Below are 27,689 nucleotides of genomic sequence, written 5' to 3'. Positions count from 1 at the left end.
TGAATGCTACGAAATACTCTTTACTGACGTTGTTATCTCTTTGTGTGTCTTTTTTAGATCTGAACAGTGATGGCACACATTTCAGTTATGAGTCGCTCAGTGAGCTGTGGATCGACGGAACGATAAGCATGCCTGTCGTGATGTATGCCGCTAAGCCTCTTCACTAGTAGGTATTTTCTATTCAGTATCGTTTACGTGGTTATATATGGAGATGGTCAACAGAGTCTACATTTATAATGAAAGAGAAGCAGGATACTTGTGTTCGTGTTGTGGTTATGACCATGGCTAGATTTATTCTGGTTATGTGGCAGCCAGTTGCAAAATGAAAGAACAGGTTAAAAGGTACCTGTTGCGTGTGTGTGTGTATATTAGTATGGAAGCGTGTATGTATCCCTATGGCAGAGTTTAGAAGTATAGAACTTTACCTCTCTTTTAACTGAGTAAAAATAATGTCACCGGAAATGTTCACTGTCCTTTGGCTCTTTAATATCATCATATAAATCTGGCAGTGAAAGCCTAAAAAATTTTACCTACTGTGATGTTTTGAAACGGTTCAATTTTATTGCCGTTTTAACTAACAAGATATCTGATCATGTGGCCACTTACACAAGTATCATGTGGTAATTGACTTGTGATGTTTATGGCATCATGGCAAAGGAATTATACCGTGTCAGAAAACCCTAATTGGATCATCCGACCAGACCCTCAGGTCTTCAGGCATCAGTTTCCTCATCTGCAGAATGAGAGAGAATTTCCGTTTTACCTAATTCATAAGATTACTTTATAGGTCCAGTGAGATAATAACATGAAGTTATTATTTAACTACAAACCCCATAAAAATGATGTTATCTGTGGCTGATTAATATTTCAAGGAGGGAGTTGGACAAGAGTTGTGATCATACTTTGCTTTTTCTTTAGTTTTTTTTTTTTTTATTTCAATTCTAGTTAGTTAACATACAGTGTACTATTAAATTCAGGTCTACAATTTATGATTCAGGACTTCCATACATTTGGTGCTCAGCTTTTTAAATTGGCCAATACAGTTTGATATTTTGTGTGTTATTCGCCCAAAATATAAATGATAAAATCATACTTAACTTTAATTCATGAACCAAATAAATTTCTCACATTTGAGAAAATTGTGTGTAAATTAAACACGAAAAAAAAAAACCAACCATGTTTCTCACACATACTGTGCACATCAGTCCCCACCAACTATGGGTGTTAGATGTCTGCTTCTGTTCTCCTGGATACACTTTATTAGACTACGTTTGGGTATTTACACTCGGAGGAGAAAAGATATATTAGATACTTTTTGTATACAGTTTAATTTCAGGACATTAAGAGATAATGGAGAAATTCAACCAGATATTGTTCATTTAGCTTACTATATTAAATTCCTTTTTACCGAAACCTCTTCAGTGCCTCATATAGCCATTCTTTTTTTGCTAATGGAATACAGTTAGTGTGTTTAAAAGATTGAAAATGAGAATCTTAACGAATATATTTAGTAAGATTGAAAAAGACTTTTTCACTAAAATTTTAAAAGTTGTTATATAACCAGGGCCATGCAATGACACTGGTTTGCAGATTATTCTCCAGGAATTGGATATGATTATTTTTGAAGGGGCAATGGCTTATTACATGAATAAAGTGTTTGCATTTAGGTGAAACAAAATCTTTAATAACAGGTAATATATATTCACTTGCTAATATTGTAGCATAGTCCCTAAGTGGGGGTGGGGGTGGGGGGGAGGAGCTGTCTAAAGTCAGATTTATGGCGTTGCAACCAACCCAGTTGTTTCATTTTCCAGCTTTGCACTGTTGGACAGGTCCTTTAACCTCTCTGTGCCTTAGTTTGCTCATCTGTAAAATGGGTCTAATAATAAGAATGATTTCTTTTTCTAAAAAAAGAGAGAGAGAGAAAGTAAGAAAAGAGGTGGAAAGGCAGAATGTATGTCACAAAACGATGTGGAGGACGGTTTGCTTTTCACTTCCCCCGATCATTTTGTCTAAACCATATTGTATACTTATTCCTGTTATAAATAAACTTAAGGTATTGTCCATTGGGCTCACATTGGACAAAGTTCAGTGGTTGCACTGGGTGGTGTATTTCAAATGAGTCATCATTTGTTCCCAAGATGGGAAATACTGATAATCTGGGGCGGTGATCTGAGCCAAGAGCCAATTGCCTGGCTGCCGTGTATGATTCAGAACAGAAAACCAAGTCTCTTTCTGTCACGTGTTAATTATAACCCATTTGGAACAGTGACAGTGCTTGGTCACCGCATCTCTGTGTCCATCTGTATATCGGCACCCAGGATTATCTCATAGGGTTTTTGTGTGGATTACATGAGTTAATAGGGTCAAGTGCTTAGGAGCGCTGTGTGATGCTTCGTAACTAATCAACATTTATGGTTATTATTCACTGGACAGAGTGAGGGATTATGGTAACCACCACAGATTTTGGAATCAGAAAGCCCTAAGTCCAAAACCATTCATTATGTTACGGTAGAAGCTAAAGTAGTTACTGAACCTTTCGAAGTCTCAGTTTCTGGAAAAAAAAAAAAAAAAAAAGAAAAGAAAGAAAGAATTTAAAAATACTCCATACTGCTTTTGTTAGGATGATTTAACACAACATCTGGCAAGCAGTGGTAGCCAACACCTGAATCGAGAGTTGTGAAAATATAGTCACAAATTATTATAGAATGCATTTTTAAAGTAATGTAAATCAGAGATACTCCGATTCTGAAAATGTCCTTCTTGCCATATGTTATATTTAGGGGACTTTTAGAAATGTGCCCAATTATATGATTTACTTTGTGAGATCCAGAATTTCAAAAAAGACAAACGAATAACTTAACTCAAATTAAAAAATGCAAACATAACTTAAATATGGTATCCTGATTAAAAAAAAAATCTGTTGCCTTTTTTAAGCCTATCAGGGAATATCAACTCAGTGTTTATTTTGTTATAAAGATTGGGCTCTTACCACATTTAAAATGATTTGTTTTCTAAAAAAAAAAAAGTGGGGGGGGAGGAAAGAGGTGGAAATGCAGAATGTATGTCACAAAACGATGTGGAGGACGGTTTGCTTTTTCACTTCCATGAACATTTCGTCTAAACCATATTGCATACTTATTCTTGTTATAAATAAACTTAATGTATTGTCCTCTGGGAGCATACTGGACAAAATTCAGTGCTTGTACTGGGTGGTATATTTCAAATGAGTCATTATTTGTTCCCAAGGTGGGAAATGCTGATAATCTGGGGCAGTGATCTGAGCCAAGAGCCAATTGCCTGGCTGCTGTGTACGACTCAGAACAGAAAACCAAGTCTCTTTCCATCACGTGTTAATTATAAACCGTCTGGAACAGTGACAGTGCTTGGTCACTTCATCTCTGTCCCTCAGTATCACCACCCAGAGACTCTTTCACATGCAAATTTAACCTGACTTGTTGAGAATTCAGATAGTGATATTATCAACAGTTGCTTTCTACACGCCTGTTATTCTTCTTGTTTATTTTTGCAGTAGCGTTAGCCTTTAAGAGTTTGCCCACGATGAGGACAGTCATGGTTGTAGAGGAGGTTTTTGGGTGTAAACGTTTGGGAAGTGCATTTTTTTTAATGTTTATTCATTTCTGAGAGACAGAGAGAGACAGAGTGTGAGTGGGGGAAGGGCAGAGAGAGAGGGAGACACAGAATCCGGAGCGGGCTCCAGGCTCTGAGCTGTCAGCACAGAGCCCGATGCAGGGCTCGAACTCAGACTGTGACATCATGACCTGAGCTGAAGTCCGACGCTTAAGCGACTGAGCCACCCCAGGCGCCCCGGGGAAGTGCATTCTTATGTCCACGTATGCAGACATAGGCTTTGCTGTCCCTGCTTGGGGCCCTTGGTGAGAGATGACCTTGGTCATTCTGACCTCCTTCCGGAGGGCCCTGCATTGCTGCATGCTTCAGGCCTTCGGTATGGTCACCATTCACGTTTTGAAGTCTCATATTAGGAGTTAGAGTGTAATAAAAAGAAGCAGAGTCGTCGTGCTCATCCAAACAAGTGGATTCTCACATCGCCCTCCTTCCGCCCTCCTTCTTGGCGTGGCCATTGCGCACTTGCGATGTTTGTCTCAAAAGTGATTTGTGGCTTTAGAAGTGTCCTTTTAAAGGGGTCTGATCTAGTCGGTTATCACGCTAATACTTCATCAAATCGTGTCTCTGAAAACAAAGAGACATTTCATTCCCTGTCACAGGGCCAGAGTTTGGAAGAGGTAGGGGGCGTCCAGAACTAAAGTCGGCTGTCGTTCGGAGACAGACGTGAAACGAAATCTGTCTTGGCGGGACTTTCAAGAAGAGGTTGTGACTGTAAGCGTAACACACTCATGGCAGGGAGAGGGAGAAGCTCAGAGCGGTTGCGGGTGAGCCGGATGGGAGGCAGGACGGGCGGAAGAGGAGCTCGTGAACAGCGAGCGTCTGCTGCCCAGTGACCAGAAGTAGCCTCAGATGAGCCGCAGACGCCCCCAGACGTGGACGAGGCCCCCTCTCTTTTGTCGGCTTCAGATCTCAGCCTCTGCGCTGACCGCCCACCCGGAAGCACCCCCGTCTCACCTGCCCGTCGCCATCTCCTCGTGCTCGCCGTCCATCAGACTCCAGTTCTTCCTTCCGGACTCATTTGGCATTCGCTGCCGTCTGTGAAAGCTACCCCCATCCTCCTCTTAAAGTTGACCGTCCCCTGCTGTCCTTCCACCTCTGTACTGCGGACGCGCCCTAGTGAGAGACCACATTCTTCACTTCTTCTGCAATACTTGGCTTCCATTTCACCATCAACCGAGTGGCTTATGAACAACAGAAATTTATTCCTCACTGTTCTGGAGCCTGGGCACTCTGAGATCAAGGCACCAGCAGACTTCATGTAGGGTAAGGGTCTGCTCTTTAGAAAGCCATGTTTTCCGTGTCCTCACGTGGTGGAAGAGGCAAAGGAGTTTTCTGGGGCACCTTTTATATGTTTCCCACGGATTCTTGTGTAACTATAATCTCATTCATGAGGGCTTCACCCTCATGACTTACTCACCTCCCCAAAGACCCCGCCCCCCTCCACATGCCACCACACTGGACATTTGCATGTGACGTCTGAGTTTTGGGTGAGAGGTCCACAGTCAGTCTCTAACAAGTATCCATCTACCCCGTTGCAGTCTTGTTGAGGGCATTCCTCGTCTTACTCAGTCTCTTATGTCCAGGGTCTAGTGCTCAACAACTAATTCCTGATTAAATTAATGGTAGAAACAATACCATTCTCTGTCCTCAGACTGAAGAGGCAATAATTGCATTTGCCACATCAAAAGATTTCTACGAAATGTTATTCAATATGGATATTACTTCAAATTGTTATTAATATAAATCTGCAGGGGCACCTAGTGGCTCAGTCGGTTCAGCGTCCGACCTGAGCTCAGGTCATGATCTCACAATTCATGAGATCGAGCCCCACATCGGGCTCTGTGCTGACAGCTCTGAGCCTCGAGCCTGCTTGGGATTCTATGTCTCCCTTTCTCACTGCCCCTCCCCTGCTCGTGCTCTGTCTCTCTCTGTCTCTCAAAAAATAAAATAAAACATTAAAAAGTATATATATACATATATATATAATTTTATATTATATTATACATTATATAATTTTATATTATATATTACAATATTATATATTATATATAGATCTGCAAAAAGTATAACCAGAAAAATGAAAACTGGCAACTTTTAACATATTATGTGATTTGTATCATTTTTAACACTTTTAGAAAAACAGAACACAGTTTTGAAAATGTAAAACTGATTCTACTAACTTCCTTATGGGTTTACTATTACATGTATTATTTTTAGAACAGCATTTCAACAATAATGAGAATTATTTGACCTTTTCTTGACTGAGATGGAAATGATTTTTTCCATGTAAGTTAATATGTAAGAAATTATTTATATATTAATTAAGGAATTAATAGATTAATTAATAGTTTACTAATATATAAAAAACATTAAAGAGTTCTTAAGGTTTTGTTTTATTATAGTAATTATTACATATATTTAAAATTGATTTTGTTCAATTCATTATAAAATATATTAAAATGTGTAAGATATTTTAACATAGTTTACCCATGGAAACCATGGAAGATACCTACTATTAATCTGAGTGGGGAAAGGTGCAATGTATATATTGTGTAAGTCAACATTCCTATAGGTTTGAGCTGTTTTTGAAGAAATACAGAGAAAAACAACCAAACCAAAAAATTCCCCCCAAGTCAATAAACGAAACCCTCATGATGTAGCCGCATGAAGTTCTATCTGAAACTTAACTTTGGTGGCCGTATACGACACAGTAGTGGACTTACAATTGTTTAGTTTAATATTTATACTTGAACAGTACCATGTTAACAGTGAAGATCGTCAAATCCGCTAAACTAGTATTTTCACACTCGACATTTATCTTTGTTACTTCGTGTACATTCAGCTTTCACAGATGGCTGTAGATAGGTAAGCGGAAGGCATTGAGCCAGTAAAGACGTATTTCAGAGAGGAAAATGGGCTGACAGTTTTCAGTGCGTGAGCTATTTTAGATTGACATGCTTCTGGCAAAAAGGGATAATGTTTGAATGAATCATGTATCAAGAATATTCATCCAGTTGTGTAAGCAGAAATACAGGACTAATGTAGGAGTGATGAATATTCATCCAGTTGCGTAAGCAGAAATATACGACTAATGTAGAAATATAGGGCTCGGGTAATCACAATATTAAAGCTTTGGTGTCCTCCAATAAGTAGAGCATGGTATGCCAAGAATAACATATTATGGGAAGAAGTAGGGGTTTTTATTTTGTTGTTGTTGTTGTTATTCCCAGAGGCAACACTTGAAAATTTTCGAGATTGTTTCCTGGTAACTTTTTAAGTCTTTATTTTATGTATTTGAAGATTCGACTATCTTAGTGACTATTCCCTGACATTCTTTTTAGCTAATGAACTTACAGTCGTGTGGTGAAACTTGGCAATGACAGTGAAGACTACCACGTACTGAGCTAGTAACTGTGCAGTAGGCTTTGGTCTCATGTTGTGTCACATCATTGTGTCATCCTCACAAAACTGCAACAATTGGCCTCATCATCTCCCTTTCACAAAGGAGATGAGTACTGTACCCTGTACCCCACTGATTCACATCCATACTTACATAACCTAAATTTGTAACAGCCTCATCCCTACAGGGGGGCACATATGTATGGAGGCATATCATATCTTATGAAATTAGAAAACTAACTTGATTTTTAAAATAAAATTAGTGCTGAAAATATAATGTGCTTTGGGTTTTGAGCCACGCTTCTCTCATATCCTGGAGAATCAATAGCTTATAAAATTATAATTAAAGATTTCCCCTTCTATCCTTCTGCAGCAACCGATATGAATAAAAATGAGAATCTGCAGTTATTTCAGTCATGTCTTCAGTAACAGATACAAGCAGGTGTCTTCCAGGAAAATGCATCAGAAATGCATTTTTAAGACTGGACAGTTTATGCGCAAAGTTCAACGACATCCTTATTCAACATGTTTTCTTATATCCTTTTTTTTTTCATATTAACAGTCAGTGTAAGTGCCATGAAATCATCATGTGTTTCATACTATAATTAATCGCTCCCACAAAATTCAGACTAAAATTCTTCTTCTCAACAACTGTCTTCTGTACACCAGTCACCTCACCAAATGCTTTCACATTAATTCCTTCTTTTCAGCTCAGTTATGCTTGAAAAGAATTTTGTGGATTCATGTCATATGCTGCCTCTCTCTCTCTGATGGAGAGATATTAACAGTGTTTTACTGTCCCTTAGATGTGCACTCAGCGGATCTGTTAACCCCAGCAAGCAACACCTAAATGGAATAAAAAAAATACAATAAAATAAGCCTGGGAAGCAGAGATAGTTTTGAAGAAACACTTGCTTTTAAATAAAGGAGATAATTATAATATTTTGAAGTCATTTAAAATTCGAGGGGATTAAACTATCTGGAAAGAAAATCATGCCCTACATGACATTAGTTAAATATTTGAAGCTGGAGAACTGAGGTATTCTGTTTATTCATTCAATAAATATTTCTAGACCTCCTTCTATGCAGCCCTGCCTGCCGCTGTGAACAACAGACAAAATCCTTGTCCTCGTAGTTTTTCCAGGTAGCCACTGGTGAGCAGGAGGCATGGAGGACGAGAATAGAGTGTGTGTGTGTGTGTGTGTGTGTGTGTGTGTGTGTGTGTGTGTATACATATATATAAAGTCCTTTTGTATAGTGACATAGATCATTAAATATATGTATACACAAATAGTAATGAATTTAAGCTTACATAAAAGCAGTTGCTTTTTGTACCAGCAAAAACTTTCTTCAAAGCATAATTTTATTTATTTGTTTATAATGTTTTTTTATTTTTTTAAAAAATTTTTAATGTTTATTTCTTTTTGAGAGAGAGAGAGTCAGAGCATGAGTGGGGGAGGAGCAGAGAGAAAGGGAGACACAGAATCTGAAGCAGGCTCCAGGCTCTGAGCTGTTAGCACACAGCCCAACACAGGGCTCGAACCCACAAACTGTGGGATCATGACCTGAGCTGAAGTTGGACGCTTAACCAACTGAGCCACCCAGGCGCCCCTGTTTACTTATTTTTGAGAGAGAGAGACAGAGAAAGAGCGTGAGTGGGGGAGGAGCAGAGAGAGAGGGAGACACAGAATCCAAAGTAGGTTCCAGGCTCTGAGCTGTCAGCGCAGAGCCCAATGTGGGACCTGAACCCATTGAACCGTGAGATCATGACCTGAGCCGAGGTCGGACGCTCAACCGACTGAGCCACCCAGACGCCCCTCCAAAGCATAATTTTAGATTACAAACTTAGAAATTCTTACTCACCAAAACTTCCTATTTTGATTGCTTCCAGAAACGAAAATTTTTATAATCTATCTCAATCTTCGTTGGAAAATGATTCATGTGTTTTCTGCCTTGTTTTCTTTTTATTTATTTATTTATTTATTTATTTATTTATTTATTTATTTATTTTTATATATGAAATTTATTGACAAATTGGTTTCCATACAACACCCAGTGCTCATCCCAAAAGGTGCCCTCCTCAATACCCATCACCTACCTTCTCCTCCCTGCCACCCCCCATCAACCCTCAGTTTGTTCTCAGTTTTTAACAGTCTCTTATGCTTTGGCTCTCTCCCACTCTAACCTCTTTTTTTTTTTTCCTTCCCCTCCCCCATGGGTTCCTGTTAAGTTTCTCAGGATCCACATAAGAGTGAAACCATATGGTATCTGTCTTTCTCTGTATGGCTTATTTCACTTAGCATCACACTCTCCAGTTCCATCCATGTTGCTACAAAAGGCCATATTTCATTTTTTCTCATTGCCACGTAGTATTCCATTGTGTATATAAACCACAATTTCTGTATCCATTCATCAGTTGATGGACATTTAGGCTCTTTCCATAATTTGGCTATTGTTGAGAGTGCTGCTATGAACATTGGGGTACAAGTGGCCCTATGCGTCAGTACTCCTGTATCCCTTGGATAAATTCCTAGCAGTGCTATTGCTGGGTCATAGGGTAGGTCTATTTTTAATTTTCTGAGGAACCTCCACACTGCTTTCCAGAGCGGAGGCACCAATTTGCATTCCCACCAACAGTGCAAGAGGGTTCCCGTTTCTCCACATCCTCGCCAGCATCTATAGTCTCGTGATTTGTTCATTTTGGCCACTCTGACTGGTGTGAGGTGATACCTGAGTGTGGTTTTGATTTGTATTTCCCTGATAAGGAGCGACGCTGAACATCTTTTCATGTGCCTGTTGGCCATCCGGATGTCTTCTTTAGAGAAGTGTCTATTCATGTTTTCTGCCCATTTCTTCACTGGGTTACTTGTTTTTCGGGTGTGGAGTTTGGTGAGCTCTTTATAGATTTTGGATACTAGCCCTTTGTCCGATATGTCATTTGCAAATATCTTTTCCCATTCCGTTGGTTGCCTTTTAGTTTTGTTGGTTGTTTCCTTTGCTGTGCAGAAATTTTTTATCTTCATAAGGTCCCAGTAATTCACTTTTGCTTTTAATTCCCTTGCCTTTGGGGATGTGTCGAGTAAGAGATTGCTACGGCTGAGTTCTGCCTTGTTTTCTTTACTCACTGTAAGATAATTTTTTAGGTGCTCCAGAACCTACAGGAGAAAACTTCAAGACTATTGTGTACATCATCAGATTACACCGAGAGTGGCTAAAAGTGACTGAGGGGGACAGATAGCTTGCACACCATGAGGCCCAAAAGGGAAAAAATAACAGAGAGAAGAGAAGCAATTCCAGTGTTTTGGAACTTCGGTCGAAGTTCAAGTTCTTTCTCTGCTGAAGCACGGAGTGGCATGGATGTGTTGCCCTTGTATCACCTAATCCCATGGAAGTTGGGTATAGAACCAGAACCATTCATTGATTGATATCCATCACCTAATTAGAAATGTAGTATCTGATGTAGAGCTGGTGACAAAAGGAAAAATAAAAAAAAATTGGGTAAAGTGGCAGCCATGCACTGTGCTGAACCAGCTTTCCTACAGGAAAGTGAGTCAGAAATTTTTAGTGATTTTTGGATGCCATATAATGACCTCTTAAGCTCAGCAAGTAAGTAGATATTAAACTCTGTTTACTTAGATTGCAGTGATAAATAAAATAGCCCATTCCTTTTGGGGGAGATGATAAACATCATAACTGCACTTATTTTAAAAAAAGTATTTCTTTTCTTTGCATGAAGCCCAGTTGCATGTTTGACAACTTAGTCTACTTTCTAGGTTTTTTGAATACGTGGTTTTGGTGGCTCTCCCAACTCCAGATCACTTAACTCTCATGCCACTGATGTGAAAATCAATGCTTGATGCAAAAAAGTGCTACACAAGACTTTGCAGCCATTCTTGAGAGAGCATTTTTAAATTTAGCTCTTTAAAATAACCTAGATTAAAAAATAGTGTAGTCAAATGGTAATGTCTAATGGCTTTTAGACGATGGGGCAAAAACAGTGCCGAGGTGGAGGGCCTTGAGTAGCTCATCAGTGCTATTTTGCCTTTTCCCTACTACTACGTATAGAGAGCAAAACTAAAGAATTTCCGCCAAAGTGAAATTGTTAACAGAGTGATTATCACCAAGTTCCCATCCTGTGTGCTAACAGCCTGCAAAGTGTAGCAGTCTAATAAGGAGAGTAATTAAAGCTGCATTTCAGTGTCTCATACTCCTAGCATCTGTCTATTAAAATACATTAGACACGTTATAGAAACGTCAGTCTTCCTTAAGCTGGAGATGTGTCTCCAGCTTCCTCGGGGAGGAGGTATGTAAGATAAGTTGCAAGATACAACTAGTAAGCCCAAGACAAGGAAAAACTCATTGTGTAGAAGGAGTTCCAGGTTGTTTCTTTCAGTTTTGTTGTAACTCTCAGGGGGAAATTCACACCAAGTGGGGCTCATAGGAGGAAGCAAATAAATGTTAGTTGAATCGAATGATGCCCCTGCTTTTCAGTTTTCTTTAAGAGATCGGCTACAAGCTCAGACTATATTACTAAAGGTGTTTATTTTTTTTTTTTTTTAACTTTAAAAAGTAATTGGATCATGGACTTTAATCTCATTCTTTCATTTATGCCTTGGGCTAGGAGATCCTCAGGGGCTGTGCAGATTAAGGAAAAGCCACTTAATTAGTGGAGAGAGCCCTCTCCCTTTGTTCAGATTCTCTGTTGCCTGCTAATGAGAAAGGCAACTCAATCACATCTCTTCTGACACTAAAACTTCTTTGTTCAGCTAGCTGCTGAACAAAACTGGTCTTTCCATCTGAGTTCTCTGTCAACCTTGCTCATACTTCAAGGCTGACCTGCGAATCAATCATAAAATCAGGTTGGTAGATTGCCACCAGCATTTTAAAATGCAACACAGCAAAGGGAAAAGTGTCAGAGTGTATCCCATAATGACTTTCTATAAAGTCTTTGTTTCATTTATATCTGTATGTATATGTGCCAGGTCAAAGGTACAATGTGTTTATTATTGGGGGTCACAGTGGAAAAAAAAAAGTTAGAAAACCCCTGTTATTTATCTAATCCCCTCCCCTCTCTTCTTAGTTCTGTCTTCTTAATTTGTCTTTTCTAACTCATACATTTTCAGAATTTTCATTTCATTAACTCTTTTTTTGTCAGTGTAGACAGCTCCTTAGTTCCTCAGTATCTCTGTCATGATAGCCAACACTTAGTATAGAGATCACTGGAGTGATCTCGTAATGTTGTTTGAAATAATGAGTTACTGGCATTCTTAAAAGCAGTTACGATTTTGTAAGTCCCAACTGTGAATTTAGTTTTCAATCCCACCCTCCTTTTCCTCCTTTAATCCCTATTATGACCAGTGGTAATCACCACCAACCATGCAGTTACCCGGTGGAATTTCTGAGTCATTTTCTAAGTTCCCCGGCCTCTTTAATCAAAATGAGTGGTCAATCCAGATGATTCTATCACCTAATATCCTTTAAAACAATCCTATTCTTGGGGTGCCTGGGTGGCGCAGTCGGTTAAGCGTCCGACTTCAGCCAGGTCACGATCTCGCGGTCTGTGAGTTCGAGCCCCACGTCAGGCTCTGGGCTGATGGCTCGGAGCCTGGAGCTTGTTTCCGATTCTGTGTCTCCCTCTCTCTCTGCCCCTCCCCCATTCATGCTCTGTCTCTCTCTGTCCCAAAAATAAATAAACGTGGAAAAAAAAAATTTAAAAAAACAATCCTATTCTTTACCTTGTCAGGACTACTATTTGGCCCTGTGATTTTATACCTAAGCTATTACAGTAAACATCGCAATAGTCTATTTGACTCCCTTCTGGTATGTCATTGCTCTTGCCGTTGGAATCTTTTCTAACACACAAACCTGAATATTTCACTCTTTGCATAAACATTTCCCATAGCCGCATTCCCTTTGCCTTGAGATTAAAATCCAGACACATTTCAGTGAGAATAAGAGGCCCTCCAATATGTGACTTCAGGAAATTCTCCAAACATATCCAGCCCTACCCACTTCTACACCTAACATTTGAACTCGGTATTCTCAGCTATTAAGCACGTTAAAATCTTTTGTGTGACTGGACCATCGGGCTCACCCATACTCTCCTTGCCTACAATGCCTTCACCTTCTATTATGCCTGGAAAATGCCTACACATCCATTAACATATTGGTTCCAGTTTTTTGCCTTATGTAAGAATTCCGAGTCACCTGAGTCAGCTTCTCTGCCATTACTTACTATTTACGAAACTGAAATCCCTCAATGTCTATATGTTCGTCTTCCTATCCCTGATTAGACTCAGAGCTTCTCTTGCATACGTATTGCCAGTTTCCCTTTGTAACCAGAGATAGAAGCTGTCACAGTGCGGAACACTAGAAGGATGCTCGGGGAATATGGGCTGAGTGAACGCTTGTGCCAGAATCATTGAAGATATTTGCCAGTCCTCTTTTACTGGTACGGCCTTCCTTATCCTCTCACTCCCACTATACCACTGACACAGATTCTTGCTAGACTCGTAAGTATGGCACAAAATAATATTCACCATAGCCATTCTCCATCACTTTCCCTATATCTGTGAGGTTTTTTTTTAATTTATTTATTTATTTTGAGAGAGTCAGAGGCAATGCTAGTAGGGGAGGAGCAGAGAGAGAGAGAGAGAGAGAGAATCCTAAGCAGGCTCTGCACCGACAGCATGGAGCCCGATGTGGGGCTCAAATCTGTGGACTGTGAGATCATGACCTGAGCTGAAATCAAGAGTTGGATGCTTAACCAACTAAGCCACCCAAGCACCCCATCTATGACTTTTATAATCTTTGAAAAGGTCATATAAGCAAAGCAATATGTCTCCATTATTCACGTTATTCCATTGATACTCTGGACTTGGGTTAAGATCATCTTACATGGATTCACCAGTTTATGCTTTTACAGTGTGTATCCTAAAGTAATGTTCCAATGTGGGCACAAATATTTATTTCACCACTAGAATTTAAAATCAAATCTTGGGTTTCAGCTTACCCTTGACCTTACCCTTCATCTTGAACAGTGTTATACAACACATTTTCCCTGATTGTTTTATTATAGTCAAATTTTTTTCATTGAATGTCAACAACTGACCGTTTAACCACCGCATCAGATTTAAACATCGAATTCTGAGAGGCCGATTGCTTTAAGTATAATATTTTCTTCATAAGACTTCAGGGAAAGTGAGGAAGAATTTCAAGAGAGAACACTGATTGGTTTAATTTAGTAAAGAAGACATTCCTGTTAGTTCAGGAAGCTAATCAGCATTTCTCATGCATGAATTGATTACCTTGTTACATTTCACTGACCATGATAGGATATGTTTAATAAGGGAAAATATTGCATTGATTCTATAATTATAAATATATATAACATTGTCCCAATGACTATGAAATGTCTTATGCACACTGTCCCCCTTTTTTGTCATTGCAGAGCTCACACAATTGATCACACAATTGATCATTTCCCATGCTTCATCCAAATCAACCGTTAAGGGGAAGCAAAACATTTCATGGCCTTTTTGTTTTGGAATGAATAGCAATGGATGTCACAATTTGTTTTTCCAAGTAGATTTAAGAGTGATGGATAGACTAACTATATACCATTTATTTGTAAGAAAAGATACAAATGGTGAAGTGTATTAACTGGTGTGCAACAATTCTCTGGGACCAAAAATTTATGTATACAAAGAATAGGGAAAAGATACAGAGAAATGTTTTGTGTTGTGAAAACAAAATTTTAAACAATACCATTATATAAGCACATTAATTAGAAACTATATCAATATGCTACTTCTCAATTAATAAATTTATAGTAATGTTAGGAAATGAAATACCGTTAAACTGGTTCTGCTAAATGTTTCTTTAATATGTTCTGCTGTTTTCTTGTAACTCATAGGCTAACTGAAGTTTTTATGGTCCTTATTTTTTCCAGATTTTATAAAATATAAAAATATAAAATATAAAAATATAAAAAGAGATACAAAAAGTAATATAAAACACCGCAAACCTTACCACTGAAAAACTACAAAGTAACTCTTCAAATATTTTTTATATTCTAGATTTCTAAAGTTTACATACTTTTACAGAACCGGTGGGATTACAAAACTCCTACCTTTTTCCTCTTAGTAGTATAACAATACATTCCTATGTAACAAACTTGCCATCATCACGTGAGGGCCTAATAGATAGTTAGTGATAAATTAACATGTACAGAATTGGACTATGGATTTTCCCCCATTCCACCTCAAACATGCTTCTCCACAATGTCTTGTTTCCCTTTTCAAACTTTACTGCTTTTTTTTTTTAAGTTTATTTATGTATTTTGAGAGAGAGAAAGAGAATGCCCACAATCATAGGAGGGGCTGAGAGAGACAGAATCCCAAGCAGGCTCCACACTGTCAGCATGGATCCAGATGGGAGGCCCGATCTCCTGACCTGTGAGACTGTGACCCGAGTCGAAATTAAGAGTTGGACACTTAACTGACTGAGCCACTCAGGGGCCCCCAAACTTTACTTCTTTCCCAGGAGAACCAGGCAAAGCCCAGGTGTTATTTTTCTTCTTTCTTCACTTCCCACATGTAATTCACCAGTACATTTTATTAAATCAGCCTTCATAACACATCCCGGATGTGCTCTCCTCCAGCACGGCCGAGTCCATCTGGTCTCACCTGAGCTGGTACCTGGCACTTCCCATCAGCTCTCCCTGAGCTCACTCTTGGCCCCTGTCACATCTCTCCTTCGCTCGCAATCGTGCAGGGGCTTTCGGTATACCCAGATAAAATCCAGACTCTCTTGCACAGCTGCCAGGACCCCATGTGACCATCACCAGGCGTGCTTTCCCTCGTCTTTCACCACCTTCTTCCTCTTTCCCTCTTTGTCTACTGGCTTCTTTCTGCCTCGTGGAAAATCCCCTCCCCTCACACTCCCGCTACCTCTTCCTTTTTGTTCAGGACTCAGCAGACATGCCATTGCCCTCCGTGGCTTCCTGCCCGACGAGTAGGAAAGAAGGCCTCCAACAGACCTGCACATTTTGTTTCCTGTGTATGTACACTATTTCTTAAATACTCCTGTGTTTGTTTATCATACATCCACTCATTAGAATGTAAGCTCTGTGGAAGCAGAGAGAAAACTCGGTCTGACTCCCAACTCCATCCCCAGAACCAAGAATAGTGCTGTGTGGAGGAGACTAAATATTTACCAAGTGAACAAATAAATCCATGAAGATTTACTACTAGAATTTGTATTAAATAGAATTTCTCAGTCAAAAAATTTTTTCTTAACCTTTTGCTTCTCAGTCTTTAGTCCCCGCCCATTAGGTGGCAGGGCTAAATTTACCACACTGCCTTCCCCATCCGACACTGCATGAATAATATTGTTTTGCCAGCTCAGTGCACAGCATTTGACCAATGGTTTTCATTTTCACATTAGTGTCTGCTAATGGGACCCAAAGAAGTTTGGAAATCTTTCTCATTTGAAGCCCACTCACTTCTGACCCAATCCAAGCTTCTGATCCAATCTGAAGACTTCCGGAAGGAACAGATAAAGCAAGTGGGGACACATTTATTGAGAGTCTGTTAGGGACCATATACTTGCTGTTTTTCATTGAAGTATTTACATTTAAGTCATTTGACCCTCATAGTAACCCTAGAAAATAGATATTATCCCTTTTTTAAATTTTCATATGAAGAGATGTTCTCTGAGCGATTATGGTTCATGGAAACTAACAGGTTGTATAGTTTAAATCTGTACCCAAGTCTGGCTGATGCCAAAGTCTGAAGTGTTAATGCGACATCATAAACATAAAGGTTTATATCCATCCCCACACAAGCTTTCTGAGCCATAACCGTTAAGTTTTAGTGTGGATTCTGGATATTAGTGCTTTATTCAGAACATTTTTTAAACAAACAGGTGTCATTCCTTTAGGAGATTTCCACAGACTCACATATCTGTTTTACTACATAAAGGGAAATTTCACAGGTAGAGACCTGGAAGTGACTGGAATCCATCATTTATATAAGCAAAGAAATGGTAAGCTGGTGTTGGAGAGTTCAGCAAACCTTTTATTTACGCATTAATAAAATCATGTCATCAGAATTGGTGCCGATGAGATTTCTATCATATTCTAGACTGCTTACAGGCACAGAGATTTGCCTTCCTTCCTATGAAGGTTAAGATGTCCTTTACTCCAAGGTTGGCGTGGAGCGACATATAAGAAACCAGGAAGGGATCCATCCAGGTGCAAACTCTTTCTCTCAGATGATATAATCAAAATTATGAATATTTATTTGTTTCTAAGAATAAGCAGATCATCACAGAGGTGGCTTAGTTCAAATCAGGAAGATGAGGTCAGTGTGGCATGTGCATGCAATTGTTCAAGTTCCCCAGATAGCTAACTTCTAAGGAGCTCTCAGAATGTCACTAACATAACGAATGTTTGGGTAAATAAAATGAGAACAGTTAAGAATGGCTTAAGCTAAAAATAAAAATTAAAAAAAAAGGAAGAGGCCGAATTACTTTTAGACTAGTTCTTCAGATATATGAATGACCTTTTCATTTTTGTTCTTTTTTTAATCCCAAACATTTCACAGTATAATTCAATAATCATGAAGAATTCCAGATGGGTTCGCAGAATTTGAAGTTTTTATACTATAGAAGTGATCTATCTCAAGGCAGGGAGGAGGCAACACTTTAATGAAAGGGAGGTGGGCATTGTGGACTAGAGTGTCTTTATTTATGGTAACTCTGTGCAGATTGCTCAGTACACATTTGACAAGAGGCTATTTGTAGGAAGCTAATTTAAAGTAGAAACAAATAGTTGTGAAAAATGAGGAAATCCTGCTGGAAAAAAAAAAGTGTGACAGGATCACATCAAATAGGAGTGTTAGAGTAATTTACTATTCTAGGCAATCCAGCAGCTGGTTTATCTAAAGCGTTCCTCTTTTTCATGAGCACTGGAACAAGGACAGGAAATCGTTCAAAAAGCATGCTGCCTTTTCCTCTAACAGATTTCTGTAAAACTTTAATAGCAAAAAAATGAGTTTTAGAAGCTCAGTTCTTAGCCATTTGGGGGACTCTTTAATGAGACAATGCATGTATTTCTAATTTTAGTTACTCAGAAATTATACTAGAATGGAGATTTTTCGAATAGCATAAAGATAAGAGGAAAGAACTCTCTGCTTATGTCATTCATAGAAAGTGTTCTGTATTGAACTCAACACTTAGAATCAGTTTTACAGAATAATGAGTATTTTAGCTAACCATTGAGAAAACGATCCAGAGACCTAACATTTTATAGAACTGCACTTAATTGTTCCAAATAAAGAAATATTAGGACTGGTATAATGAGGAGTTGGAATCCCAAAGACACAAGGACTGAAGGAAACATATAAATCATACAATGTAAAAATGTATTTGGAAAAATATTTTAATGCAACTAATAACCTATAGGTAGGATTATATTTTTAAAAATGATTCCAAAAGATTTGAGTAGAATCTCTTTATGAATTCCCTGCCCCTCTCTCCCACAACAACAACAACAAAAGAATAAAAGATATTTCCTTACTAGGGGCTGGGGGAGGGGGATACTAGGAAAGGGTTGGTTAAAAGGTACAAACTTTCAGTTATAAGATGAATATATGAAATAAATATATTTCATATATGGAATACATATATTCATATATGAATATATGAAATATATATAATATATATGATAGATCGATCGATCTTAGGATATACGGTTCTATTGCAGTAGTTAGCCACCGCAACTATATTTTTAAGTAACAAAATGCATTTTTCACTGGAGTTGTTGTCTTCTTGACTCTAGATTTTATTTGGGTTGTGGGCGACAAAAATCAAATTCTGTGTATTAGTTTCGTAATGCCAGCGTAAAAAAATTACCACCAACTTGTTTATTCTCTCACAGTTGTGAAGGACATAAGTCCAAAATGAAGATGGTGGTAAGGTTTCATCCCCCATGGGAGGCTCTGGGGGAGAATTCTTGACTCTTCCAGTTTCTGGTGGCTGCAGGCATTCCTTGGCTTGTTGCCACATCACTCTTATCTCTGTCTGGATCTTCACATCACCTCTTCTTCCAAATGGGTCAGATCTCCTGTGGCCTTCCTCTTAACACATGTAACACATTCAGGACTCACCTAGATAATCCAGGATAATCTCCCCATCTCAAGATCCTTGACTTAATCACATCTGCAGAGACTCTTTTTCCAAATAAGGTCACATCTGCAGGGTCCAGGGATTAGGGCCTGACATCTCTGTAATAAAGGGAGGCATGATTTATCTACTACAGGCTGAGACATGGAGTTTCCGATTCTCAAGTAGCTTTAAATCTAATGTAGTCTGTGGAATATATTAAAATGTAGTTGTTAACTAGAACTTTCAGTTAAATAAAACTAATCAAAGCTATCATAGCTGTAATAGGGTGAAAAAAAAACTAGCTTTGTACCCAAAGTATTTTTTACCCCCCGTACTTCATCTGTTCTCAATTACTGAGGTCATGCCATAAAGCTCTATTGTTCTGTGCCAATTAAATATGATAGAAATCAAGTTTTAAATGTTCGAGTCACATTTATTTCATCTATTAGAAATTTATTTCCCAAAGTTCCTCGACCCATTTTGCCTTACTGGTCCTTGGTGATGTATATTAGAAGCAGATTAGAATACCTGCCATTAGGCCTTTTTTAAATTCCACAGTTAGGTGGTTAACTCTCCCTTTTTCTTGTTCTTTTTCCAGTGACAATCTCCTCACATTCAGGCAATTTGTGATCACGGTAAAGGAATTAAGAAGACAACATAACAGCTCTGATCTGGTCTTGTTTTTATAGCACGTTCCACTGAGAAAATGATATATGTTAAAACACCACCTTCGCCAAACACTGTTTTCATTCCAAGCATCTTTGATTTTGATTCAGCATTGTGTCTGCCAGAGCAGACCGAGCTATAGATAATAACGCGAATCCGGAGGTTAGGTCATCGTATCTGTTATTATGTTAATTAGCTTAAGTGAATTACCCATGTCCAGCAAGACATTACTCACTTTGGAATGCATTTCACTAGCAATTTATCATAGTAATAAGAGCTCGAAGAGACATATGAGTTCCCTAAGTGGCAACAATTATACCTGCTAATGGAAAGGGAAGCTGTTTATTAAAACACACTCTATCTTTTGCATCAGAGTTGTTCATCTTTACTTGGATGCCTGGTTTCAGTCCCTTTTAATTCGAGTTCTTCTGTGGATGTTTATTACCTTGAAGGATTCGTTGGTCCCAGATTATTTACTTTTAATTCTAAATTGCTGTCAAATACAATGGGACATGAATTCCTTGTGGGACATGAACATTTCTCCGAGGAGTGTGGATTTGCAGGGTGCTTTGAGGAGTCTAGTTTGCTCCCACTTGACCCAAATTTCACAGAGGAATGTTGGTGATTCAGTTAGGACGTTTCAGGCTCTTCAGAGCAAGCCGGGCTCCTTGCTTATGGAACAGTAAGGGTCTGGTGTCAGAGAGGCAGGCGGTCAGAGAAGGAAGGTCCCCAAGAAGCGCGACTGCACTTGGTAACAAATACGATCCCTTTCACTAAACACAAATACGAATTGTGTCCGATGAGAGTGCATTCACAATGATAGATTAAAAAAGTCTCTGCAGAAATGTACCAAATTTGTGCAAGGTGAAATTACCTAGATCAAGATCTTTATTCCAGGGTGACTGGAAGAGCTTCTTCTAAGGAAAGCATCATTGTATTAGGATGATTATGTGCTATAGTTACACATTTCATAGGTATCTCAGGAACTTAAAATCAATTCCTTGCTGGGGTGCCTGGGTGGCTCAGTCGGTTAAGCATCCGACTTTGGCTCAGGTCACTATCTGACAGTTCGTGAGTTTGAGTCCTGCCCTGGGCTCTGTGCTGACAGCTCAGAGCCTGGAGCCTGCTTCGGATTCTGTGTCTCCCTCTCTCTGCCTCTCCCCCACTCATGCTCTGTCTCTCTCTGTCTCAGAAATAAATAAACATTAAAAAAATTTTTTTAAGAACTACTGTTAGGGGCTTCCAGCCTACCTATGACCTCATTAAAACTGATTGCTCTCTAATTTAAATAAAGAACTTGGTGACATCCTCTTGGTGCTATAGTTAAAATTTTCATTCTCATTGCAACGCAGATATGCAGAAAAAAATACATTTTATTTATTTTAATCCTAAACTACTGATTAAAACATTTTCAGGATTTATTTTGGGGCCATAATTTAAGCAGTGTCTTAGATACTGCCCATTGTCTAGGGGACGTGATCTTTAAGTTGTCCGCTGGTGAGGATTACTTCTGTGAGCGAAGGTGAATGTGGGGCTTCCGTTATATCACGGAGCATGTGATGCCCATCTCTGGGCACGGGGCGGTCTGCTTTGGGCTTCAGGATGCTGACCCCCCATCCCCACTTGTTCTGTGGCATCTATGAAACCTGGATAAGTAGTAACATAGAGGCTGGTCTGTTTTGGCACAGGGTCTGTTTTTCCCTGGCTCACTCCCCATCTCCCTGGCACCCGCTGGTGGGTTCTCCCTAGGCCCTCATGGGGTCTTCACTTTATCCCCTTCGGCTCCAGCTGGGCTGGCACTTAGCTCTGATTGGCCTGCCCTGGCTCTTCTTCAGGCAGCCCCTCAGCCACCTCTGAGCCTGTCTCCGTCTCTAGGAACCGAGCCAGGCCGTGAAATGGAATTTTCCTGGTCTCCCCCGCCCAGCCATGCTGGACAGCCAAATTCCCATTCATGGGACTTACCCCAGGCTGGTGTGGGCAGCCTCTTTCCAGGTAAGGAAGTGAGTCAAAAGCCCTACTTTGCTTTGCTTTAGCTCTCTTCTTTAACCTTCCCTCCCAACCCATGGACAACATAGAGAGAAGAGCAGAATGGGAGAGTAAATACCCCTCACTCTTAGCCTCCTGCCTTCTGTCTTCTTGGCTCGGCCTCCTTTCTTACTCCACTCTTCCCTAGGAACCACAAAAGGCAGATTTTCTGGGATCACATACTTCTTCTGGATACAAGCCTAATCATTAATCCCTGAGGAGGAATAGGGGTGTTCTCTCTACTCCCCGGGGTACCTGGGATCCAAGTACCCCTCTGCTTAGCTCTTGATGAACTAAATGAGAGCAGCTGGAATTCAGCAGTTCAGACCAATACGTCTGGTCTCCACGTATCAAGCCTGGTTCCCATTGCCTCTTGCTAAAAAGAATTGGGTTCTTTGCCTTTTGCACCCTTGACAGAAAGGAGAAAGCGAGGAAGACGTTGGTTTAATATTTACAGTCATTATCTCCAATATTTATATATGTGATGTGTATATACATACATATGTAAATGTAACAGTCTTGTCACCTGTCAGCTATATGATTGTAAGAAATTTGCTTTACTCTGTAAGCTTCGGTTTGCACTAAGATGTAGCTATAAAAGCCCATAACTCTGTAGGGCTTTTTTTTTTAATGTTTATTTTTGAGAGACAGAAAGAGAGAGAGAGAGAGAGAGAGCAGAAGAGGGGCAGACAGAGAGGGAGACACAGAATCCAAAGCAGGCTCCAGGCTCTGAGCTGTCAGCATAGAGCCCGATGTGGGGCTGAAACTCACAAACAGTGAAATCATGACCTGAGCCGAAGTCAGACACCTAACCAACTGAGCCACCCACATGCCCCTGTAAGGTTTTTTTTTTAAAGTGGTAAACAGGGTTTAGTAGGTGAAATGACAGGTAAGGTCTTTAAGAACCTTAAATTCAGATCTAATGATCTTTGACTCTATACTCAGAGACACTTCAAACAGGCACAGTTAACTCATTGTGTAATAACTCAGATGGCTGCTGTGGAAATCTATCAAAAGGGCCCTTGTACTTATTTTAAACTAAGAAAATGTAAATATGATAGTAATGTAGATTATTAGGCAGTACATGTATGTATTGGCGGTAGGTTAGTGATTTCAATCAGTTTGTCAAAGCTGTGCCTTTGGAAAGTGATTGTATCCATTGTTGTTTAAGAAATCCACTTTCCAAAGCACCTGCATGGCTCAGTTAGTTAAGTGTCTGATTCTTGATTTCTGCTTAGTTCATGATCTCATGGTTCATGGGTTCGAGCCCCACATCGGGTTCTCCATGGACAGCTCAGAGCCTGCTTGGGATTCTCTCTCTCTCTCCCTCTTTCTCTGCCCCTCCCCTGCTTACACTGTCTCTCTGTCAAAATAAATAATAAAAATAAACATTAAAAGAAAAGAAATGTACTTTCCTTCATACTACGAGTCCTGATTTTAATGAGAAATAAAGAATAATTGAGAGGAGGCAGAACAAGACATCATCTTGACCTGTCTTTTCCCATCTTTGCGATCAGAGAGAATCCCAAATCCCAAAGCCAAAGCAGAGGAACGTTGGTTGATGTGGGTACTGAAGAGGGTTTCCCGATACTGAGAGTCAGAAATAGATGGCAGGGCTGGATGAGTCCGGTGCCCCCCCCCACCCCCCGCGGTGGTGGAATCGTTCATATGAACATTAAGAGAGGAAGGACGGAGAGGTGGCTCACTTGAGCCCTAAGAGGTTTGTATTTTAAGATGACTTCTGTAGGTTTACGATTTCCCCCACTGTGTGTTATTTCAGTAGTTTAACTGAATTCTGAAGATCCGTCTAAAATTGGCTACCTTCCTAGGAAATCAAAGAGGACATTTATGTTTTACGTTTAAAAAAAAACAAGAACAAAAGAAAGAGAGGTCAGGGGGACGCTTCTCGAATGGACTCGTCAGAAACTCCCACTGTCCCCGGGGGGAGGGGAGAGGGGCTGACACAGACATGGAAAATCTCCTCTCCTTTGGGTTTCTACCAATGTCAAACGGTGCAGCGATTTGTGAAGGGCCAGCTTGTCAGGCGTACGTGAATCTCTAGTAACACTTGCAGGTCAGTTGTATTTTCTTGAGGCCAAACATTGATAGGCTCATTCTTTCCAATAATCGATAGTTGAGGGCGCTTTTTAAATACAAATGGTGAACCAGATAAAGGATGTTCCCTTCAATCATATAGTTTGCTCAAAAATGTGAGGTAGGTTAATATGAAATACACTCTGGAGGGAAGTAAGTGACTCGGCTGGAGGTCACCTTAGCGATAAGTGACTCGGCTGGAGGTCACTGTAACGAACAGGGCATATTCAGATTATGGCAACCTCTAGCTTTGAGATGGAGTGAAGATGTTTTCAATCCTTCTCATCTTAAATAAAGAAAATAATAAGATAAACTCAAAATAACAAGAAATAAACCCAAACTCCATCTTCTCTGACAGTAGGAGGTATGACTACCAATAATACTCGGAAAATGGCAAGAGGGGCAGGGGCTGGATAAAATGCAGGGATATACACGAAAGTCTGCAGTGAATGGAGACCCTGGGGCCAAACCTCTTGTCTGCCCAGTTCTAGTTGACAAGCAGCTGCCTGAACAGGGCAGGACCTTTCTCTGGATATACTGATTCTACCCAGAGAAATCACCTAAAGATCGTTAACAATTAAAGGGCCACCAGTTAAAAATCTCTGTACCATGAAGTGGACAAGCCGTCCCCTATGTACCAGACCTTCCGATGAGCTTGTTAGGGTTTTGCATGTTAATAAGGACGGACAGCCACGGAGCACAAGCTATTTGAGGAAAGCTTCGAACAGAAGTGTTCCAGAAACATAGTGTAGAGAAAATTGCAGGGAAAATTTTTAACAAGGAAACAATGCAAAAACATTTCTCAAAACTAAAGGACAAGAGTCTCCAGTTTTTCTTTTCTTTTCTTTCTTTCTTTCTTTCTTTCTTTCTTTCTTTCTTTCTTTCTTTCTTTCTTTCTTTCTTTCTTTTTAATTTTGAGAGAGAAAAAAAAAACACGTTAGTGGGGGAGGATGGGAGAGAATCCCAAGCAGACTTCATACTGTTAGCATGGAGCCCAATGTGGGGCTCGAACTCATACACCATGAGATCATTACCTGAGCCAAAGTTGGACGCTTAACAGATTGAGCCACCCAGGCACTCGGAGAGTCTCCAGTTTGAAGAGGCATGCCCTTGCCCTGCACCAGAACGAATTAAGATCGACACTGAGGCACATGACCGTGAAATTTCAGAGCCTCTGGGAACCCTGCTCTTTGGTACAGAGAAACCTCAGAGACATGTCCTCCATTACATCCCTAGGAACCACCATGGACACATGCCCGTTTGGGGGTGGCTGGGTGAAGACCAGGTCACCATCAGTTGTCCCTTCCCATGGTAACATTCCCTGTGGCCCCTTCTGCTTCAGACTTCTTTTATTCTCCATGATTTCCGCTACCACAATCCCTTACTCTCTCCTGCTCTGTCAGGGCAATCTCAGGCCATCAGAGAGGTCTCAAAAATGCTCAACTCCAAATGGAAGTGGCCAAAGCTCCAGTTATCTTTCTCTTGAAAGTAGTCAGTGCACTAATACATAAATTCATAAATACATGTAGATATGTGGGCATTGGGCAATAGCACCTTTCTTCCCACTAGAATTCAACCTCTCCATACTGAGCAATGCATTGCAACAGGGCTGACTTCTTGAACTTCTTTTCCCAAGCCCTGGCTCAGCCAGTATGTCCCACCAGTCACCATTTAATTATAAAAGTATTATGTGCCAGGCATGCAAAGTAACTTACATATAATGTCAAATTATTTTTACAAGCACCCTATATGGAGGTTACAGCGTTTTGCATTTTAACTGGGATTTGACCTAAGGCTGTATGATTAGCCATTTCGTGACCAAAGCTCCTGCAAGTTGCCACCTGGGACTTAGACTTGTGCGTGCAGGAGTACAGGGGCTGGGGGTAATGTTCCTTTACCCAGAATGATTCTGAGCCCTTGGGGATTCCCACAGTGACTGCTGAAGATCCTGGACCATCTTGATGAAGTGGAGAAGAGATCCCAATGAATAAGCTTTTCATAAATTCAGTCCTGTCTTCCAGACTCTTAGGTGGATCAGAGATACTGCTAATTTTCTGTCTGAAATGTAGAAGCTTATCATTTCTAGACAGTATATCAGTAAATTATTGTTAGAAATGTGATGTTGACGAAGGTCATGTTGAATGAGATTTCCTAATTCAGTATAAAGTTGTATCAGGAGAATATATGTGTTTTTCAGCCAGCATGCATCATACTTAATCATCATCAGCAATGGGCAAATTCATCCATTTTTATTTGTCTACACTGCTCTTGTAAACCAGTTTATTTAAATGAAGCCTTCTATTTCCATTAGGTACTTAATACATCAAATCTTTCTTCTCAAGAATTGTTTGATTTTTATGCATCGTTTTGATGTCCTGCTGTGCCCCTGGTCACTAAGTAGTGACAATGAATGCCGTTCCTTTAATGGATGTGATCTGGGATGTTTGTGACATACCCATATCCATTGTTTCATATTTCCTTTACAGTAACTATTTTTATTTAAGAGAAATGAAACCATGTTGTTAAGGACTACACAAAACATGCGAAATACAGAGAGAGTAACAAGCTGGCATACTTTATACCGAGCCCTTCCTTGTCTGTGATTCTTCATATCCCCTTTGAGTTTACCTTTCACTTCCAATACTCTTTCTTCTCCAGAACATTCTTACCTTCTGCTTCACTTAACAGGTGGTGCTTACCCCTCCCATTCCTGCCAGGTTTCCGGGAGTTCTCTGGCATTCTGAGGGCTTTGACGCAATCCTCACTACTCCATGGGCATATAGAGCACAGACTCCCCCTCCCCATACTTTTTCTTCTTCTCTGTATCTCTTTTCATTACCAGATTTGTCTTGTCCGGCATCCCTTCTCTGACTACCCTTCACTGCCAGTTTCTCCCAACATTGGACTTCACTTTCCCTTTTCCCTTCAAATCTCTGCTTTCCCCCTTCCGGCGTTGTGCTGATCAGCTGGTCAGGCAGTTTTGCTAAGTGCCTTCTGTGAGATGAAACTCAAAAAGATGAGGCTTCTGGGTAATATTATATTGAAATATCATCAAGAAAACATTCCCTATAGAAAATTACTCTGATTAATTTAACACCGATACATCCCAGGGCCAAAACTTGGCCGTGGCTTTCTGGCATGTCCCGGAAATTCTCTTCTCTAAGCCATATTCTTCCCCCAAGTGATTGCTAAAGTCCTTTAATGATTTTACTACGTAGGGAAGAGTTATTGGGTAAGAACAAAATTATATTAAATGCACATAACCTATATTGAAAACAGTAGCTTGTCAAAGCCCGTAATCTCATAGAGCAATGCAGTAGAGGTCCCCATAAACCATGCTTTTTATCTGCTTTAATTCTCCTGTGGGTAAGAGCTCTTCTGGCCGAGGATCTCCTTTTCCTGGCCCGCAGTCCCCCGTTAAATCTCCTTCTGTAATTGTCCTGTTCTCTTCTAAACAATGTCTCTGAGTTTTGCTCAAAGCATATCTCTGAGCTGAAATCCCCATTTTATAGATATATTCATCTTGTCCTTCTTTTAACTTTCTCCTTTCTGAACACAGTTTTCATATAGCCCTTCACCAGAGCATTAACATTCTTCACCTCGTCTTCCACTCCAGGTCACCACCACCTCCTAGAATGACTCCCACCTAGTTAGAGGTTCGGTGAGTGGTGGAGGCTGGGTCTCGTCTC

At 40.0% G+C, this 27,689-nt stretch overlaps 1 protein-coding gene across 1 annotated transcript in view; it reads left to right on the top strand.

The window, feature by feature from the left end:
- The window catches only part of CHRM3 (cholinergic receptor muscarinic 3), a 522,351-nt gene that overhangs the window by 146,267 nt on the left and 348,395 nt on the right, over nucleotides 1-27,689 (top strand). Inside the window, exon 2 of the mRNA XM_011287200.4 lies at nucleotides 58-166. The gene's annotated coding sequence lies outside the window, so the exon portion shown is untranslated. The remainder of the gene's footprint in view (nucleotides 1-57; nucleotides 167-27,689) is intronic.

This window comes from Felis catus, chromosome D2 (assembly GCF_018350175.1).
Source record: "Felis catus isolate Fca126 chromosome D2, F.catus_Fca126_mat1.0, whole genome shotgun sequence".
In the NCBI taxonomy this organism is placed as follows: domain Eukaryota; kingdom Metazoa; phylum Chordata; class Mammalia; order Carnivora; family Felidae; genus Felis; species Felis catus.
Note: the sequence above shows the minus strand (reverse complement) of the source record. Positions and strands in the feature narration are given on the sequence as shown.